The sequence below is a fragment of the Phyllostomus hastatus genome, unplaced genomic scaffold (assembly GCF_019186645.2).
Source record: "Phyllostomus hastatus isolate PE091 unplaced genomic scaffold, TTU_PhHast_1.1 phas_contig_1, whole genome shotgun sequence".
In the NCBI taxonomy this organism is placed as follows: domain Eukaryota; kingdom Metazoa; phylum Chordata; class Mammalia; order Chiroptera; family Phyllostomidae; genus Phyllostomus; species Phyllostomus hastatus.
The window spans coordinates 42,860,433-42,882,740 of NW_025333498.1; the positions used below are offsets into that span (position 1 = coordinate 42,860,433).

The 22,308-nt window shown below is 39.1% G+C and overlaps 1 long non-coding RNA gene across 2 annotated transcripts in view; it reads right to left on the reverse strand.

The window, feature by feature from the left end:
- Positions 1-21,212, reverse strand: part of LOC123808794 — a 44,182-nt gene extending 22,970 nt beyond the window's left edge. Inside the window, exon 1 of one of the 2 annotated variants that reach the window (XR_006783839.1) lies at positions 20,947-21,212. This is a non-coding gene — a long non-coding RNA (uncharacterized LOC123808794). Of the gene's footprint in view, positions 1-20,869 lie in introns of both variants that reach the window. The other variant, XR_006783836.1, reaches the window with a different exon arrangement.
- Positions 21,213-22,308: the final 1,096 nt, after the last annotated feature.

Genomic DNA, 22,308 nt, shown 5'->3' on the forward strand with positions numbered 1-22,308 from the left:
TAGAAAAGCGTGCATCACATCAAATCAAACTGTTTGCCAACCTTGCCCAGCTTGCCTGCCCAAGCCTTGCCAGAGTACCAAACTCACCCCAAACTTCAATGCAACATAAGACAGTAAATATTCTCAGAAAGCCTGTGCACTTTTGGACATAACTTCCCGATTAGGCTCCACAAACTTTCATAAAGAAAGAAAATTAAGCAATTCAAATTTGTGCCACTTTTTTCTTCCCTTACATCCATTTAATTACTTGCATGTGAGAGTCATTGTTTCTTATATGACCCCCCCAAAAAAATACTTTAGTGAAAGCTTCTTGTAGAAAGAAAAACAAAGATCAGTAACCTAATATCCCCAAGCAACCCTAGAACAACAAACCAGGGAGGGGAAAAAGTGAAAAAATGCTCTGAATGGGAAAAAGATCTTCATTTGTTTATTCTTTCAATAGTGAATAAAAGTTATAAATTTGCCAATAACTATAAATCGATAGTGTGCCTAACTTTTAGAGAATATATATGGAGACCTGGTAAGAAATTAGAAGAATCTTTTGTATGATGTCAGGGGGGTTTTAAGGACTAGAAATATATCAGATATGATATATCAAATTTGTTATGGCACCATGGAAATCCAAAGTGGGAAAATATCTGGGGGATTATCTAAAAAAGGGAAAGTTCCTCTCTTTCATATAAGGAAACTGAGGTACAGCAGCATATCAAGGTTACCTGGCTAGCTATAACTGAGTCAAGGAAAAACCCCATCTCCTGCAGTGTTTACAGATGAGCTTACTCATGTGTAAAATGAGGGGACAGAATTCTGAGGTCAATGCCAGCCATGACATCCTGCAATGCTGTATTGATTGATTGCTTTGTAATCTACTTATTTGTATTTTGGCTCTTAAATAAAGGTAAAGCTGCCAGGTTTGACATATTTCTAGCTCTTAGAAAGCTGACCTGATAGTAAAGCCCTTCCAAAACATTTGTAGAGACGATGTTCATAACAGTTTGCCGAATTTAATAAGGTGACACAGTTTGCAGCCTGGTGCAGTTACGAGCAGCCAACCTGTATGGATGCATGCAAGGAAGGTTTTGTTTTGTTTTTTATTTTCATGATGTCACTGATAAGGAAGACGTATGCCAAGTGCTAATACAGGATTCTATTCAAAAAAAAAAAGAAACCTTGAAAAAAAGGGCATAAAGAGCAATGAATGAAAATTATGACACAAGAAGAGTAAGTGAAACATCAAAACAGGATATTAAGAATGAGAAAATACATTCATTAAAATCATTTGAAGTTTAAAGCCATCCAATGTCTCCCCTTTTTCACTTATACCTGCTCCCAAAACATGGCCACACAGAGGTTTCCCAATATTTAGTAGCCTAGTAAAAATCCTGGAAAGATACTCTGAAATCAGAATATATAAGTCAGCATAAAATTAGAGTGTATTTTTAAATATTCTATACTGATTATAATGTTTCTTATTTATCTTTACTATGGATTCTTACCAATATTTCATATAACTCTAAGGTAGAATTTGTATGATAAAAGGAAAAATTGACTATGTGGCATAAATATTGAATGAATGGCAAATCTTTAAAAACAGGAGTAGTCAAATTTTTACTATCTAAAAAATGTTTCAATCAGATGTAGTACACTTGACATATACAAAGCCTGTCTGGAAAAAATCCAACCATTGTTAATATAACAAGAATGGTTTGCATAATGTTGATGTACCTTATTTTGCCACGTATACTGCTCACTTCTTTGCCCAAATCTTTGAGGGAAAAATAAGGCTGGGTATTACACATGGCTAGAAATACTTTGTATCTGTTCTTGCGTTTTGTAATTATTTGTTACATAAAAATTAGTTGTACCATAATATGTCCAAATATAAATGCCAAAATTCCTTCATAATACAAAAAACAAGTATCTAAATATAAATAAATAGATAAATAAATAAATAATTGAATTAAAAATTAAAATAAAGCCTTTTTCCCCTGAAAGCTTGGCCCAAAAACATGGGTGCACATCATACATGACAAAATTTGGTAATCCGACAGGCAAGGAGAGTAGACTGGAATGCATATGTGTGAACAGTGACAACTTCACTGTACTAGTTCAGTGGGCATGGTAGATGTCTTTGAGACAGCATGTGTACTGTGTGGCCGTCCCACTCAAAATGACTAAGCAGGTACAACAATGAATCTGTATCAAATTTTCTATTAAGCTTGAACATCTGTTTCTGGAAACTTTTTGGACAATTCAGAGGCCACAGCTATGGGCAACTGGAGATTGGCAGCTTCATCATAACAATGGGCCCACTCATGCATCACATCTTGTGTAGAGGTTTTGGTGAAACACCAAATCACCCAGGGGACTCAGCCCTGCTACAGCTCAGATTTGACGCCCTGTGACTTCTGGCTTTTCCCTAAAATAAAATCACCTTTAAAAAAGAAGAGATTTCAGACCATCAATGAGATTCAGGAAAATATGCAACAGGGCAGCTGATGGCTATTGGGAGTGAGGTCCCAAGGTGCCTACTTTGAAGGGGACTGAGATGTCATTGTCCTATGGACAATGTTTCTTGTATCTTCTTCAATAGATGTCCCTATTTTAAATATTGCATGGCTGCATACTTTCTGGTCAGGACTTGTATATCCAAAAGGAAAACAGGTCTTCAAACAAAAGCTTATACACAAATGTTCAGAGCACCATTATTCACAATCACCAACAGCAAAAACAACCTAAGTTTGCATCAATAAAAGAATGAATAAATAAAAGGTGGTATATTCCTATAATGGAATACTATTCAGCCACAGTGAGGAATGAAGTACTGGTACATGCTACAATGTAAATGAACTTTGAAAACATCACGTTAAGTGAAAGAAGCAAGTTACAAAAGACCATGTATTATGTGATTTCATGTATATAAAATGTCCAGAATTGGCAAATCTACAGAGACAGAAAGTCAATTAGTGGTTGATTAGAGCTGAAGGAGATGGAAAAGTGGGAGGAGAGACGTGATAGCTAAAGGTAACCAAGTTTCTCTTTGTGGTGATGAAAATATTCTAAAATAGAATCTAGTGATACTTGCACATATCTGTGAATATACCACAAACCATTACATTATAGGCTTTACATGGGCCATATGGTATATGAATTATATCTCAATAAAGATATTTTTTAAAGAGAGAGGAGCTAAAAACAAAAATATTAGAAGCACACAAACAATGTCCAGTATAACTGTTGGTTACCACTCCAGGGTGGGGATGAAGAAAAAACAAAAAAGAAGCAAACAAGGTAAGGCAGACAAGGTAAGGGAGGAAAATTTGTTCAGGCCCAAGGCAATAAACGTCATCAACACCCCCTGAAACACTGAGGCATGAAGGGGCAGCTGGGCCATGGGGACAATGGCAGGAGGACAATGCCACAAAGTTTGGAATAGTTGGCCCAGAATGTAACAGTGACCTGGCCCAGAACGTAGCAGTGGAGACTCTGTCACTCACTGGGTCTGTGTGCAAGCAGGCCTGGGATCTTCTTTTCCTGTAAAACGGAAACAAAGATAATGCTCATTTCACAAGATATTTCTTGAGGATTTAAAGAAGCAAGATGAGTAAAGCATATAGGCAGAGCCTAGCAAACAGTGCACACTTGGGAGAGTTTAAAATGAGAAATTTGCAGTTATCAACAAACTGTTATAGCAGATGATAAAGGTTTCAAGCTTTTTGAACTTGAGTAATTTATACACATTACAACTAATTTAACTTCCTCTGATCCATCAAGAAATACACATAGATTTTTAAAAACCTCTAGAGAATTATGGTAAATGTCTCCTAGACTAATGATACTTTTCTGGCCTCAGTGGCTCAAGCTTAGCCATTTTTTTTTAAAAAAAAAGCTCTTATTATGAGGCTATTCTAATTAAATATACCAAATTTATTCTAGGTATACATGATCTAATATTGGCAGAGCTAATTCAACCAAGAACATTCTGGCCATTAAATAATAAATTCTCAGAAGCCAAAATTTCCATTTACACCTGTAAATAGAAAATTCAATTTAATGCAAATTGTTAAATAATAAGACCAGTGGGCAATGAACCATACTAAACACATCTTATGAAATGGATCAGTCATGCAGCATGGTGACCAGGAATGAAATGTGTGACATGTTCTATAGCTAAACACTACGTGTTTACACACACACACACACACAGAGTGCACTACTGCAGAGACACAGGGTGCACATAAAAAAACGTAGAAATGAGTGAGTGGCTGATTACATTCCTCTGTGTTTAAAATCTCTGGGTCACCTTCCATGAGATCATCTAACCACGAAGAATGCTATTTAATACAATGCCTGGCACAGCCATTGTAGAAAGAGAAATCCTGGGAAGGGTTTTTTTGAAGCTAAATATCATTAACGAGTTGGCTCAGGCATGCTCTTCATTGAGACCTCCTCCTTGAGAAAGTGCAAAAGTCACACTCCACAAATTTAAAATGAGCAAAATACAGAATTCCTCTAATTGCGAAGCACAAAGATTAAAATAACTCACTGTACATCATTTCTTCCTTCCACAATCTGGAAAACGGGGTATGGTTTAGGCTTCTGAGATGTCGGACGTCATTCAAGGTACTAGATTCAGGAGATGATTTACAGCCTGTCTGCAGAGCAAGCGACTTGGGGAAGAAAGGTTTAGAAGAAAATACTAGGTTTTATTTTTCCAGCTCTTTTTTTGTTTGTTTGTTTTAAAGAAACCATCATCTGTACAACCTAGGAAACAATTTAAAAGAAAAAATCCCACGGATCATCTTCCACCACAGCCACCAAGGGGCTGACACCAGAACGCAGGCTGTTGGAACAGGAGAGCAGGCTCCGGAATGCTAACGTAACACTTCGCCTTTCGAGTCCCGCGTCCGAACAGTAGGCAGACCAAAAAACCAAGCCAGTGAGTGTCAGGGGCTAGTTACTCTCATTCCTCTTATATGTATTTGTGCAGCACCTGTTTGTAGAAGCTGAGGGGGTTCACAGCAAGGGGGGCCTTCAGGACTAAAACCAGGAAATGCCAGGGTTGGCCAGGGCAGGCTGTTCATCCTACGTGTTTGTCAAGAAAAAACTGAAATCGATGTATAATCTGTACACACGTATATTAAATAAATACACATATATATTGAAATAATGCTTAATGGCATTCAAAAATGGAAATGTAAAATATTCAACCAAATTATACACTAATTATTCATTAATTCTCCTCAGCAAAAACTCATTATTTCCAGTTTCATAAGCTCCAATCAAATCTTGATTCAAGTTTTCAAGTGCATTTTCCAATCAGAAGTTCCTATAGTCAACCTATAACTTCACTCCAAGGCCATTGGTCTTCAGCCATTTGAAGAGTTTTGAGGAAAAGTGTTTAGTGTAAAGTCATTTCTACACTGATTCAGAGAACTAACTTAATGTTTTTAATAATTCAAGTCAAATTTATGTTATCCTGAAATACTGGTATAATTAAGAAAATAAAAATATTATCTGGAATATGACTTTAAACCAACCAAAATAAAACATCAGATCCTTTTTATTACCAAGTTGAGCTTAGCATTTTCTTCTTGCTAAGAATTTTGTTAGTGAGACTAATATAACAAGTTTTTATATTTACTCACCCTAATCACTCCCCACCTATATCTCTACATCTTCAAGAAAGACTAAAACATAGATTAGCAAAAGAAGTTTTTTCTTTCTAAATTTATTATAGCTGTGCTTGTTTTCTCAATTGATTTTTTCCAAATTTCCAGTGCAGTTTGCTACACATATTTTATTATTGAACATTTCATGTGATTAGTCAAGAAGCAGTGAAAGGTAAGGCAACTTCATCCAAAGATCCACCAGCATATGGAAAATACTGCAAATTACCAAATAAGTCCATTGAGTGAAACATAAAGTAAAAATTAGTTTAAGAGACAGCTGGACATGTTTATGTAGGCAGAAGGGGTGGAAGATATGCTGACAACACAAAGAGGTGTGTTGCAATAAACTTGAAGGAGACAGGCCATTGGGCCAACTATCCCTTTTCTATCCAGGAACTCCTTATGTTCTCATTAGTGTCTCACATCTGGACAGCTGTGTTATTAAAATTTGGCTCTAGATTTGAGTCAATGAAAAAGTTTGGTATCTCACTTTCATTCTTCTTTATACATATTAAATACACACACAGGCACACACACAAGTTTCAACTTTTGTTCACAGAAGCATTTCACATGCAGACATCAGATTTTGGTGACTCATGGCCAAACAGAGGGAAGGGCTTTGTGAACAAGCTTGTTCTCCTCATGCCCACCTCTGTCTGATGTGAGTCCATGTTCATGGCACCTCACTTTCAGAATACAACATTCTAAACAGTGCTTTCAATGGCCACCTTCAATACTGAGTTAGGCCTTTGGTTTCTATAGCTGAGTTATTTAGGAAGAGGAAATGTTTTAACGGTCAAAGGAAAAGGGCAGTTCTCTTCATTCTTTTATCTTCCCTCATCTCTTAAAATATGCAGTTAGAAAAGATTTTGTAGACGACTGGTTAGAAGCCAAGAGTTTCACTGACCCTTTTACTCGTTGCCATTTCCCATTTCTTGCCTCAGGAACTGGTCGAGCTGTGGAATGCATTCACATTTTGGTTTATGCAATGTGGGCATAACCTTCGTCTGAACACAACTACCAAACACCTGCATTTGCACTTGACGATTACCAGGCACTTGGATCCCTACTGTCTCATTTGCTCTAAATCGTGATCCCGTTAGGTTGGTGCTATTATTTCACATTTACAGATGTAGAAACTAAGGCCCAAAGAAGTTAAGTGACTTGACCAAAATCACTTGCCCAAGTGCTTAAGTGGTAGAGTTAACACCTGTGCTGCCAAGCTCAACCTTTAAAAAAAAAAAAAACACCTGGGAACATAGGTTTAAGAATAAACTTACATTCAAAGAGAAAATAAAGTCCCATGTGATTAACTTTAAAAATTAAGTTGATCAAAAACATAAATAAACGATTAGCTCATAATCTATTGGGTCCTTTCAAAAGACCTAACTAACCCACTACATGATAACAAATGTCTGTGTGTGCTACTTAGTTATCCCAAGAGTAAAGACACTTAAACAAAATTCATGCATTCACTAATTAAACACTTCTTTCTAGTTCTGTTATTTTTGTTTTGGTTTGGTTTTGGTTTAAAAAGATTATAACCATTAAAGTCAATAAATAAATCAAAATATTAAAAGTACTTGTTTATATTTCTTTTAATTTCAAGCATCACAGCTTTTGCAGGGAAAAAAACAAGCCTTACCTATATTTTAATAAACTGACAATTACTGAAAATATTATTTCCCAACAAAAGTCAAATTTACACTCAAAACTATTAATTGTTCTTGCTGCACACAGAAGCCTTATTCAATATTTGGGTGTAAGAGGTAGTATTGGAGTATGAACAAACATACTATGGAGAGGAGAGCAGTGGTGGCAGGAAGAGGGTGTTTCGGAAAGAGACACTGCTGCACTGCACCTGTCACCTGGAAAGCTCAGGCACCAAAAACTCCCTAAGGAGTGGCCCCAGACCCTAGCCCCTCTGATGCATTCAGCATTTCTGCTGTCGTGACCATTGTGCACTTTGGTTCTCTGCTGGAATAAGTGCCCTGGCCTGACTCCCCAGTTTGAGCTGCTCCCCTGATGCTCTGCCTAGCCCTTGTCAGTGTCCCCTGTTGTGGGTGTAGAGCCTATCCATGAGACCCAGTAGCTGATTGGGGTCCTATTATAGACAAGGCAGAACCCCCAGGAAGTAAGAGACACTGCTGCACAGCTGGCTGGAAGGTCCACCAGAATGAACCCTGGATACTGACTGAGATCAGCCTCTCAAGCTTTGTGCACCAGGACATTGAGCTGTTGTCCTATTGTTTTAGGATCTTGGGGCTCCCACCCTGAAGCTCTGACACTAGGCTTTCTCCCCTCTCCCTTCCAGCCTAGTCTGAGGTCCCAACCTGCCTTTTGCCCAGCCTGGGAGGGTTATAACCCATCACAGGTGATTTAAACTAATTTCAATGCTATTTGATGGATTGTAAAGAGCTGACCCTTTGTGCATTAGGAAGATCTACTCTCGCCTTCACTTTATTTTGTAGCTATCATTTGGCTAGATGGGCCTGCCTCTTCTACTCCCAATAGCATTCATCACAGTCTGTCTTCCCCGCCAGCCTACAAGGATTAGGTCTGTCTTTATCTCTGCTGTATCCTTATTATCTTTATGGTGCTCAGCACACAGTAGGGAATTAACAAGCAGTGGTTAAGTGAATGAATATGTGATACATGTGTGTAATTGCCAAGCAATTCATTAGCTTAGGAAGTGAAAGGTCCTCACATATTTGAATTTATTAATTGGCTGATAACATTGATGCATTAGCCAGCACATTTTAACCTTAACATATTCATGCAGAGAAGCATAATTTGAAAAACTGCTTAACCAATTTCTGGGGGTAGGTAGGAGGAAGATCACAAGTATCTTTGCATTCAGGTATTGCTTCCCAGTTATGTATAATTTATTTTGTAGCACTGACCTCTCAACAGTGAAGTAAAGCACAAATATATTAAATAATATGTCTTATCTATCATTTTAACTTTCATGAAAATTTTTCTCTCTTCAAAAGAATATCTATTATTTTGATTTATGAAATGCTGAATAAAGAAAAGTTAAAGATAGTCTCCTACTAGAAGTAGCATTTCATTTGACAACAGAACTATTAAAAAGTATACATTTTGTTGGGACTTACATTTATGAAAAAAATTCTGGAAAATTGGTGATAACATATATTTACATAGTCTTGCTATATTTAGTTAACACTAAGCACCCCTATGTTCATTGCAGCATTATTTACAATCACCAAGATATGGACCAGCCCAAGTGTCCATCAGTAGATGAGCAGATAAAACAACTATGGGACATTCACACAATGGGATACCGCTCAGCCATAAAAAAGAAGAAAATTTTACCCTTTGCAGCACTGTGAATGGCCCTGGTGAACATTATGCTAAGTGAAATAAGCCAGCCAGAGAAACACAAATGCCCTATTATTTCAGTTACATATGGAATCTAAAGAACAAACTCAACTAACAAGCAAAAAGAGGCAGACTCACAGATGGAGAGCAGGATGATAGCTAGTAAGGGGATGAGGGATGGAGCAAAAAGGAAAAAGCACTCAAGGACATGGACAACAGTGTGTGGATTGCTGGGGGCAGGAGGGATAAAGGGACTAAATGGTAATGAAAATATACAATAAAGTTGACCCACAAAAAAACCTTAAGAATTTTATGACTTTTCGGCAAAAGAAACAAAATTTTAAACGTCTTGTCTTTGCGTGGTCCATACATTTTTATCCAAAATAAACCAAATTAATTTTCCTATTTAGCTCCCAAACTACTCTCTTGGACAAGTATGTTTATGGTTTTGTGTCTTTGTGGACTTAACCACAAATGACAAACTAGTTATGGACAAAAAAGAAAAAAAAAATCCTTCAGGTTGCTCTCCCAAAACCAAGGCATCCTTTTAAGTGTGCCTACATACATGTTCTCTCTGAATAAGGGGCTGTGTCAGGACTAACCTGAGTCACTGGACACTGAATTCAATTTCCGCCTTCATGGCGGTCCCATGCGACTCCGAACCAGCCCTTTCAAGTCCTAGCTCCTCATCTGTCAGATAAGGATAACAATATCTGTACTTTAGCAGCTTCACAAATACGTTTGCATATCTTAAACATACTTAGGACTTCACAAATAAGTAGGATTATTTTGTTTTACTCCATCAAAATCTTAATTCCCTGCTTTTCCAAACTGGGCATAATAATATCTCCAACCTTGAAAGTTTATTATAGGGATCAACTGAGGTAATGCATGTGTGAAAGCTTTGAAATGTGGAAATGTTTTGCATGTGAAAGGTATTTCATTTTAATACTTTTGCAAATGCACATCTAGACTCAGTGCAAGGTATTCAAAACTTTCAATAAGACATTTCCAAGTTCTGTGTACCCTATTAATATGAAGCATGGGAAGCCTGTAGCTTTCCTGTGTCTAAATATGTTGTCAGTGGAGCATGCACACACTTAAAGCTCATTGTCCAGTGATGGAAGTCAGTTTGCACCATGACATTCATATTTGGTTCCAAAACAACTTGTATGTGCTACATCCTTATTAGGATTTCTATCAGTGCTTTTGTCTCAGTGCTTGGGCTCCTAAAACAAAATGCCATAAACTGGGTGCCTTACACAGCAGACATTTATATCTCATAGTTCTGAAAGCATAGGTGGATTTGCTTCCTGCTGAGAACTGGCTTCCCAGCTGGTGGACAGCCATCACCTTGCTGTGACCTCACCGGGCCTTTGGCTGGTGCATGCACGTGGCGACCGCAGGATCTCTCTGTGTTACTCTTTTCATAAGGACACTAATGTCATCTTGCCCCCCTACCTCACGACTCCATCTAAACATAAGTACCTCCCAGAGGTCCCACCATCTCCCTGAGGGTGAAGGACACAACAGTCAGCTCATGTAGAGTATAGAGATGTAAATGATAGTCTCCCTGGCTTCACAGAGGCCTTGTTCTAGTTGAGAGAAGACCTATAAAGAAGTGATTACAGTGCAGAGTGTTAAGTACTATGAGGACAGAAGAGCCACCTTGGACTTCCAGAAGGAGACGACACATGAGCAGAATTAAAGAATAAACAGAAAAGTCAGACAAATGAAGGCAGTAGGAAAGAATATTCCTGATAGGGCAAGTAGCATAGGCAAAAGCTCTACCATTGGAGACAGCATGGTTTTTTCAGGGGGGAAACAAACAATAGTATAAAAGTGTAATGTGCCACTGGAAGAGCAGTGGGTCAGGAGGACAAAGGAGAAACATGGGCCCTCAGTGAGCTTCCCATTCTTTGCCGAAGAACATATGGTTTATCTCATTGGCACTGTGCTTCTCACACTGGGTACTCCAACCCTGGGGACAGTCAGAATTAAAATGGCCCGTCTTCATTCTGAATTTTATCCAAAACTATGGGAAAAGAACAAAGTTTAAGTTGAAGTATTATTATTACAAAACAATATTTATAACTATTAAAACACCCATCCTTAAGGTTGCCTAACTTTGAAAAGTGCAGCCAGTGTGCAATGCAGGAATTGCTAATGGCTTTTGTGCTCAACAGGAACAGTCAGGTTTATGTTTCACAACACATCAGTTGCTCACTCCAGTGATGGTGTGGAGAATAGATACAAGGGAAAAAAACTTGAAAAAATGGAAAAGTCAGTTAGAAGGTGGTACCATCTTCCAGGAAGAAGATGAAGGAGGGCAGCTGAAATAGGGTAGGGGTGTGTAAGTGTGGAGGATTTGAGGAATTGGAGCATATCTGAAGAACCTGGGAGGTAGATCATTAGCACTTGCTGAGCGATTGAATATGGAGATTAAACAAAAGAAAAGAGTCAAAGGTCAACCCAGGGTTTAGTCTTGGAAGCCTGAATGGACAATGGTGCCCATTCAGCAAGCTGGAGAATATGGAAGAAAGATAGAAGTTCAAAGAAGATTATGCCTCCAGCTTTGAGTATACACATAGCTACATGCCCACTGAACTCCAGGTGAAGATGCCCAGAAGTTATCCCAATAGTCTCTGATTCTCCTTGTCAAAAACCACAAGCATTTGCAAGGCAATCAGAGTTAGTGGAACATTTTGTTTTATCTTCTTTCCAACTTTCAGTAGCCATCTCTAGAGTTCATAGATTAACTACACTTGGTTCCTTCATTGTTTTCTCTGACACCTGTGACACCTGTGACATAGTAACTGCCTAGGCATGGTTTTCTGAAAGAGGCACCAACTTCTTCAAGTTCTGTATAGTTCCCCAGGTTTCTAACCTGCTTCATAACAACAGCACATGTCACTAACATGACAGACTGCTTGTAAAGAAGTTACCTGGAGGGAAATTTATGATCATATCATCCACCAATCCCTTGGCATCCTGAGTCCTTACTTCTGAACTTTATTTCACTTCCAGCCACTTCTTCATCATTTCCTATCTAGCTCTCGTCCTCCCAGTTGTAATAAAACAGATACTGGTCTCAGGTGGGAAATAAGCGTCAGAAACAGATGAACTCGTAAGACAAAAATCTTATGTCCCTATCCTCCTGTTTTCATGCAAATGTCCCTAGTAATTAAATCAGGAAGAGAAAATGTAGCAAAAACATAGCCAAATGGTTTCAAAGTTTCAAAAGAAGCTGTAAATATGGTCCTTTTTAGAAGATCAGGTTCTAACTAGAGTATGAGAAAGGGTAACAGTTGTCCTGATGAAGCAGTTTTTAAATTCTTCTCAGTGATTTGAGGAGAGATAACCAATGTATGTTGAAGAAGCTGGCAAGATTTTTAAATAGTTCGGACGCTATGGGAAGCATTTTTTTTCCTTAAAGGAATGTACTTAGTAGTGTTGGCAAGATTTTATTTCAATGTGGCTGTGCTTATGTGAGGAAGTTATTTTGAATTACCCTAGTATAAATATGTATGACTTTATTTGTATTGAAAATTTCCTTTGCAAGTGAGTGGCGGAGGAACTGTTGTAACTCTATTGGCTTGTAAGTAATTTAGGTATTTTCATTTTGGAAATAAAATATTATACCCAGAATTCAAAAATAATATCAGAATCTTGTTTGTGACCACAGGTGATTTTTGCATCTACATTAATAATGCCTTTTAACTCCCTTTTTTCCCCATGTGGAACAAATGACATCTGTTGCCTTAAGTCTGGTAGCATGATTCATGCATGCATGCTTTCATTCATTCAGGACACATTATTCAGCACCTCCCATGCACCAAACTCCATGCTAGGCACTGGGTGTACAGCAATAGTATTGAATTGTCCAACTTCATCACGTATTTAGGTAAACATTGTTTCTTCCAGGCAATCTTCTGCACCAAGAGGTAATTTCAAATCCTAAGATCATATTTACTATTTAAAAGCTAAGATTGTTAAAGACTATGGACAAGGCTATCTTTGAAAGACAGTATTTTTCCTCTGAATAGAGGGCATCAAAGGAAAGGTAAGAAGAGGCGAGGGCCTGAAGCTGAGAGAAGAAGAGAGAGGGAAGGGTGTTGGAGAAAGCGATGTAAATAGGGCTCACGCTTTTTATATACTTTTGAACAACCATTGAATACTTTTCTACATGAAAATTAATTTGCTGGCAGGAAAATTATCTAGCCCATTGAAAGAGAAACAAAACAAAATTTCCCATCTTCTTTGTTTTCTCTCTTTGGGTGGTTTATGGTGTTAGGAAGGTGAGGGCATCATTTATCCTAAATTACAACTTCACACTTGCCTTCAGAAGCAAACTATATTTTTCCTAGTCCACTTCATTTTCTCCTTATGATTTCTTTTCTGGAGAAAATCTCTTATTAAATTTTAATATACTTACTTAAAAATAAACCCTAAAAAGATTCATTAGAGTCATTTAAATGTAATGACAAATAGATATACAGAATTCTGCATTTGCTCCTTTTTCTCTTTCTTTTTCTTTTTCTTTTTTTTTTTTGGTGGGGGGGCATACATAAACTGACACAAAAAAGAGGAATAAAACAGTTTGTGTTAAATAATGTAATGGAAACATATATGAGAAAAAGGAGGTTGTGCCAGTTTAAGTGTCTATGGTCCTTCCTGCCACCCACATCTATCCTCACTCTTCTCTCAAGCCATTACAAGTGTGAAATAGATCAGTTTACATGTCCTTACAGCTTTTTGATGAATGGCAAATTCCATAAACAACAACAAATATTTACTACATAATAGGCACTATTCCAGGGGATTAAGAAAAACACATTGCTTTTCTTTGTCAAATAAATTACTATTTAGTGATCTTAATTGAAGTAATGATTAAAAACTTCCAAGTGATGGCTATAGTATCATAAAAAGCATTATTTTGCCCCAAATTCAGAGTCCAGTGTGATTCTAAATGACATTCACAAGCATACAAGTTCTGCCCAAAAAGTATCCAGCCATGTAATAGGAAAAATAGGTTCATTTATTGAAGAAGATAAAAGATACAAGACATATTGTACACAGGACAATGATGCCTCAGTCCCCCTTCAAAGTAGGCATGTTGGGACCTCACACAGTTCACCCAATTGCTATTAGCTGCCCCATCATATTTTCCTGAATCTCACTGATGGTCTGAAATCTCTTCCCTTCCAAAGGTGATTTTAGATTTGGGAAAAGCCAGAAGTCACAGGGCACCCAATCTGTACTGTAGGGGGATTGAGTCACCTGGGTGACTTAATGTCTCATCAAAAATCTCTGCACAAGACGTTATGCATGAGCAAGCATGTTGTCGTGATGAAGCTGCCAATCACCAGTTGCCCATAGCTGCAGCCCTCTGAATCATCCAGATAATTGCTGTGGAGGAACGTTCAAGCTTAACACAAAATTTGATGTAGATTCGTTGTCCTGGTCACTCAGTCATTTTGAATGTGATGGCCACACCATGCAAATGCTCACTCAAGGGTGTCTACCACCCCCACTGACTAGTAAAGTGAAGTCATCATTGTTCACACATGCTCATTCCAGTCCACTCTTTTTGGCTGCCAGGTTACAGTGATGTCACACAAACCATTCCTGTTATATTAACAATACTGGACTTTTTCTGGACAGACTTTGTGTTTCACCTAACCCTAAACATTTTCTTTAACCACACAAAAATCCTCCTCAATAGAAGCAAAAATTCAATAGAGATCATCCTTACTGAATACAACAAACTGATAAATATTTTTTCAGTATCTCCCATAAATGCTAAGTGATAATAGATAATAATATAACTCAGGACCATGATGATTTCTCCAAACTAAAATTCCAAATATTTATTAGATAGATCTATTAAGCTTTGAAAAAAATGGGGTTTTAATTCTCCTTCTCCTCTTAAAAGGCCAAGTATTTTCTAACCATCTTGTCTAGAAGGATGGTGCTAGCCATGTGCCAAGAATAATAGGTAAACCAGCTTCCCTCAACCCAGAAAATTTACCCCTTTGCCACAGGAGCCATACTTATGGTTCCACAATGGCCAAGGAAAAACCTAATAGGAACAGATTTTTTTTGCATGTGTAGCAAAGTCAGTTCCAGAGAGACAAAAAGAAGCCTGGTTTGCACTGTAGCAGAACCATTGGAACAATATGCTCCCTGTGTCCACAGCCCAGTCCTCCCCTGACACCCTCCTTTCTAGGGCATAGGGTAGAAAAGTCACACACACAGTAGATCATGCCAAGGCCTGCTGACCCAACCCTATTCCCAAATTTGTAAGCAGGAGGGCGAAGCAATGTCTTTACTACATACATATGCTTACATTTCTTTTCCTAAGTCCAAGCTTCAGCATTCAAGTGGGGAGTTAGAAGAAGATAATGCAGGCAAACTTTGTAAGTGCTAGTCCATCCCTTCTCCTCCAGCCCCAATTTTTTCAAGCCTCTGTCACTTTTATAATATTTATTTTTAGAGAGAGGAGCAGGGAGGGAGAGAAACAGTGTGTGAGAGAAACATAGATTAGTTGTCTCTTGCATGCCCCCAGTTGGGGACCTGGCCCACAACCCAAGCATGTGTCCTGACTGGGAATCCAACCAGCAACCTTTTGGTTAGCAGGCCGTTGCTCCATTCTCTGAACCACAGTGGATCTTTGACACTGCTTGACCATGGTAAGCTGGCTACAAGAGTGCTTCCTCCTATGCCAAATTATGTAGAGAGAATTAGGTGGAAAAAGATTTTTTCCTAACCCTTGTAAATGGAAGTGTGAAATACATAATCAAGTTGTAAAGTACATTTACTCATCTCAGGGGTTAGTATCATGATGCTTAATATCATGAACACCCTACCTTTTCTACTACAAACTGAGAAATTCCATATTACTTTTCCAACATTGATGTCAGCATTAACTTTTGATATTGTAAGAACCAGTTAAATAACTCTTAATAAAATCATAAAATAATTAAATAAATAATAAGAAAATAATTAAAAATAATAAACATCACCTAAAGTACCTGTTACATCCACTCTGGTTTTCTATAATTTAATTTCAGATATTTTAGGTTAATTCATGGGAAGGGATTCCTATTTATTGATATGCCTACCTAATACCAGACATCTTACATATATTGTTGTATTTTTTCACCACAACCAGCTTAAATCTAAAAATCCTTTTGCTCAGGCCTGACCAGTGTAGCTCAGTTAGTTGGATGTCATCCTGCAAAGTGAGAGGTCACTGGTTGGGTTCCGGGTCAAGGCACATGCCCAGGTTGCCTTTCATAGGAGAGGCAACTGATAGATGTTTCTCTCTCACATTAATGTTTCTCTCCCTTTCTTTCTCCCTCCCATTTCCTCTCTTTAAATAAATAAATACTCTCCTGCTCATTTTTAAATTGAAGTTCACAAGGGTTTAATATTTTGTCTTCAACACACAATCAGTACTCATAAAACAGGGAGTCAAATCCAGTTCATCTAATGCTGAAACCTCTATCTTTGCCACCATAGTATGCTATCATCGAGAAGAAGGTATAGAAGCTAGTTTCAAGTATACCGATGTCCTGTCCCAGTCAACAACTGGTCAAAGAAACTGTACAAAAAATATAAAAACTAGTCTCAGGTGTGCCCATATCATGAGCTTGCCCTCATCTCTGACTTGTCCTGTGCTTGGGCCCAACACGTGGCTGGGGAAAATTAGCAGGGACCTGCCTATGGAGCTTTTTCTTAGCAGAGGGTCCTGGAGAGAAAACAGAACTAGAAAACACACTCTATCTGGGAAGCCAGAGGCAAAAAAGCCAGAAAAAGCAGTCAACCTGAGCCAATATTATAACTAAAAAAAAATGAGCCTACATGTTAGGTCCAAAAGGCAAACTAAGCCACACATGGAAAAACAAGGACTAAGTAAATCATCCAGGACAGGTGGGTGTGGGTTGCCATGAAGTGTGCAAAGTGGGTGGGCACAAGAGGTTCAGAAGGATGTGTGTGAAAGGAGAGAGGATGTTGGATGTCACATGTACATGGTATTGGCCACGAAAGTGGACCTGGCACATGAAAGGCCACAGAAGAATCAGCCACTTGAATAGTAGGGAAAATTATTGATTCTTTCTAGGGCACAACTAAAACTATGAGGCCTAGAGCAGCAGGGTTTGGGTTTTTTTTTTTCTTAGCTATTAGTATTTTGTAGTTGTGAATATCATGGAAAGGATAATTTTTAACTGTGAAGTTTTTATATTTAAGTACCTGAAACAACTCCGAAAGAAGTCTCAGTGCAAAATTAAGACTGAGCAGAGTACAAAGTTTAAAATTTGAACCCTTTAACAAAATAAGGACTATCAAAGAAGACCACAAGGTAGCATGAAGTTATTCCCAGGTCTCTAGACAATCTGTATCACAGGTGGCAAACACAAGGCCCATGGGCCAAATCCGGCCCTCTAACCTTGTTTTATCCAGCCCAGCACCTTGTTTCTACCTGGCGGCAGCGCCAAGCTCTCACTTAACTGTTAAGGAGTAGTTACATTTATACAGTCCTAAAACTACATTTGGCCCTTTGAAGGCAACCTCGAGGCTGATATGGCCCCCAGTGAAAATGAGTTTGACACCCCTGCTGCACGTGCAATTTCTGATCCCATTTCCCTTTAAAAAGGTACAGGTCACTCCATGCCCATAGGCTGTCCAAATGGCCATTTTGACGACCAAGGAGCCTGGAATGGATCCTTTTAAAAAGAAAACAAGTAAGGTTGTCAGTGTTTTGAGGAGTCTTAAGGAAAACAACAGAAATCCATCTGTATTGAGATTGAACATCTCAGTAGTTTTTTCCCTTAGCATTTGCATTGAAGCTTTTGCATCCCTCCCCCCAAAAATCTGGATTTGTAGATGTTTAAGAGACTCAACACTTTCATTTTCCATTTAATAAATTGATTTTCTTCCCCACTATAGGTACTTGGAATTAGCTCAGACCCGAGGATAACTACAATTCCAAAGGGGAATGTTCAGTTCATTGTGAACGGTTTAACAGCAAATAGTGCTTTGACAGCCAAATTCCTGGTCTCCAAATTTATAAATTTGCCCTTTTTTTCCTGTCACAAGTCTTACTCAAGACCACTTCTGAGCTTTTGCACATTTAACCGTTACTCTCAAAGATAATGTGTTACTAAAGAACATGAGAAGCTTTAAGTTCATACAGTTGTACTAAAAGAACTCTGATATTTATAACCAAACTATGAACATATTGAATATAATAAATTAAATGCTGAACTAAGTGAAGAAATAAATACTGTACTTATTTTCATGTCTGTGTCTATGCATCCTTCAAACAGGTCTAAAGAGTCATAAACCAGCTATAAAGGCTATGATGCTTTTTATTTTATTTCTTCACTTAATGATGCAGCACTCATTCCTCAAAAGAAAAATTATGAATAATACTAGAAGCTAAATAGTTGTTTTTGGCAGTCAAAAATAATTATACTGCCTTTAATTGATCTATATGTTCCATATTATTTTTTCAAACTCTCATTGTAATAATAAAGCTACACTACATTATAATGTGGTTTCATGTATTACTTCATTTAATTCTCTATAAAATCCTAAGGAATAGCTAATATTAGTATGCCCACGTTGTACATGAGGCAACAAGCTCAGAGAAAATTGCCGATGATCACAGAGGTAGTAATCTACAGGGCTAGTATTCAAAATAGATACTTTGGGCTTCAACAGACCCTGGGGTATAATAATATCAGGGATATGTTTGCTTAATAATTTTTAAATAACTAAATCAGCCCACATATCAATAAGTTAAAAATTTTAAAATTTTATTAAGTACGAGGTCTGAAATCTGTCTTTTGCCTCAGGTTTTGGGGTTTTTTTTGCTTTTTGTTTGTTTGTTTTACTTTCTGACATGTATAAATTGATATAACCAAAAAGTTCAGTGACCAAATTCCAGTAAGAAAATATGTTGCCTAATTCACACACATCTCTGTATTTAGAGGAGAGTGACTTGATTTTACAATAAGGTATTGTTTTTCTTAATTAATTGTTGTTCTGTCACTTGTTTGCATGTGATTTCTACGTGTAAGTGGTTTATAAATTAAGTTTTATGGGTATCTAGAAAGAACAGTTCAAATCAATAAATAAACTTGTACAAGTGTTGAAGAGAAAGCTTACATTTAAATGTTACTTTGTTTCTTCATCCTAAGAGAATGAACTTTTTTTCAAAAACAGTTAAAATCAAGCATTAGATATGCAAATATGTGTTCAGATCAGAGATAGCAAAATTATTCAAATGATTAATTATTCATCATAAAATGCCAATTAATAATTATGAAGAATAAAAGGGATCTTTTGAATGCAACTTTATTTTTCTTGGCCTGAAAAGGGCTTCATATACACGTTCAACTGATTTCTAGCAAATTTTAAAAATTCAACAAAATAAACAAATTGTAAACAAGTGCAAACTCTGAATTTTATAAAGAGAACAAATGTGCACAAAATGAATTAAAGACAAACAAAACACAAAACAAAAAATATAGTCAAATTAATGGCATAGGCAGCCTGTGCTCACTAACTTGCTAAGTAATGAGGCAACCTGGCCATGGCAACAACCGAACAACTCAAGTTGTGTGTCTGCTTAGCACGGACAGAATGCATGACATAGTGTTTCACTCTGAGTAGGCTGATCTCTGTTAGGGGTGGGGAGGTGCTTTAGGAAATACTTTACACCCTCCAGATAGTCATTAAAGGAAAAAGCACATTTTAAGTTCCTTTAAAGTAACTATTGTAATCTCTAAAGTCTGTTAAGCACTGCTAAAATATCACTATTAATGAGAAATTTTCTCACATTGTCTTGATTCTTAAAATTTTCTCTATTCCAAGTATTATTCATTTTTGGGAAGACTATTTTTTTAAAAGTCAGTTTGAACTGATATGATAATTCAGAATAAGAAGCAATTATGATACTGAGCTATTGATTTACACATTTATTTTATTTTATTTTATTTTACTTTTTACTGACACCTGGTGAACTTGTTCTCTGATGACCCAGGGAGTTAATTTTAGTCAGGGTGTCCCTGACCTCCTGCTGGTAGATTAAAAACATATTTAACATTGTGTTTTCAAAACGAAATGATAAATCTGGACACATAAAGGAGGCAGAAAAAGAGAGCGAGGAAGAAGAGAGGCTGTTAAGAAACACAAGAGATTGCAAAAGGGAGAGATCAAATAGAAAGAAAAGAGAATGTAGGAAATGCAATTGGGAAAGAATTTAAAGAAAATCGGGATAAGGGGCAGGAAGGGCTGAGAAGGAGAGCAAGAGGGAGATAGGGAAGGAAGGATTTTTGGTTTTCAATTCCCTGGCGAGACTGCTGGCGTCCGCGCCCTAAACGCCACAGCCTTCCAACTGGAGGCTAAAGCCACCTCCTCGGGCCTGCGTCGCATCCAACTCAGTCCAAGTTTTCTGGTGACTCCTACAGGGCCCCTTCCCGTCACCACCATCTCCCCCCACCCCCCCAAACACACACACCCCTCCTCCATTTAGTGAGAGTGACAGTCGCGTGGAGGAGGCTTTTCCAGGCACAGCCTTTCTCATGGTAATCAGCCCCCTGCATCACCTCCCCACGGCGGCCGCTCCCGCAACGTGCGCAGCGCTGGGACCCCGGGGACCGGAAACAGGGCGGCGGGCGGGGAGCTGGCGAGCGAGCCAGGTCAGCTGACCGGGCGGCGGGGCGGGGGTCGCGGGGTTCCCGGGCGGGAACAGGTCTGGCGAGCGGGCGGGCCGCCGGGGGCCGACCCCTTCCCCCGTCCCCCCCTCCCCACGTGCTCCTCCGCCCGCGCAGCGGGGGCCTTACCCAGAGATCAAATGGAGGGACCGAAGCTGGGGGCGCAGGGGACTGAGCGCGCGGAGCATTTGGGGCCACAAGCAGACCTGTTTTGCGTCCATAAATTAAGACGCCTATTTGAGTCTTGAAGTTTGCTGGTTCCTGTCAGTGGAGGAGACGTTGGCTGGCAAAAGCACTGAAGCCGAGAGTCAGCCTTAACTTGAAAAAATTAAAATAAAATAAAATTAAATTAAATTAAATGAACACTTCAGCTGGCTGCCCTGCTGGGGCCAGGTGACGTGCGAGATTCCACAGCCCGCGGCCTCGCAGCAGGGATGTTAGGGACGGCCTGAGGTTGTCCGGTCCTGTTTTGATTTTGTTTGAAAGGGCTTCTCAGAGAGATGCTCCTGATCCCCCCCCCCAACACCCCCACCCCCACCGCCCCATGCTAGGCTTAACTCCGAATGGATTGGATTGCGAGTTTGCACGTGAGAAAACCGTTTGGCTTGGCTTGGACCCCTGCCGCCCCCAACCCCCTCCACCACTCCCAATCCAGGGGACCCCTTATCACCCTTTGCTTGCAACTAAGAAGTTGCTCATCTCCTGCGTAACAACATAGGGTCAAAATAATTCCTACGGATGAAAGATCAATTCTGTTTCAAAACGAGAATAAATTCCTTTTCAAAAAATTTTCTCCACATTGTACAAAATAAACAGAATTTGCTTAAAAAAAATAGCTGTGGCCAAATTCGAGTTACTTCTACAGCCTGTGTGTCCAAGGGCAGAAACATTGTATCTCTTCTGGCATCTGGGCCCAGGAGCCGAGCTGGGGGCAAGGGTGAGGTGGGTAGCGGCTGAGAAAGTTTAGGAAACTGACAGACTGAGAGGTGAATGGGGGGACAGGCACCAGGTCCTGGCTGGAGGGAATAGGAAAACAAAAGTGCATCTTCTCACCCTGCCTGGCTGGAGGGAATCCTGAGGAGGCAGTTTATTTTACTCAAAGAAATCCTAAAGAATTATTTTTCTCCCTCCATGTCGATTGCAATATTATTTCACATTTGCATATATCTGTTGTTTTAATCCCCTTGGTCTCTGCTAATCTCGGAATGGATTATTAATGGAAAAGAAAGACGAGGAAGAAGCTATTCATTTGCAGGACTTATTTTGCTGTGTGAGGAGAGGAAAGCTGGCAGCCCCCAGCCCTCTTTCGACTTTTCCCTGCGTCCCGCGCTCCTGCATCTCGCAGACTCCACTATCCCCATTGTCCCCACTGGCCTTCGGACTAAGGGAGCGTTCGGGACAAATGTGTATTCCGGCTTTCTCCGATCCCACCGCCTCTGCGTTGGGGGGAATTCTGTAGGTCAAATAGGGAGGAAAGTGCCAGAGGCGTGCCAAGCATGGGGCGGGGGGGGGGGGCGGGGGGAGCAACCTAACGGCGTACCCACCCCTCCTGGGGACACTTCCTGCGC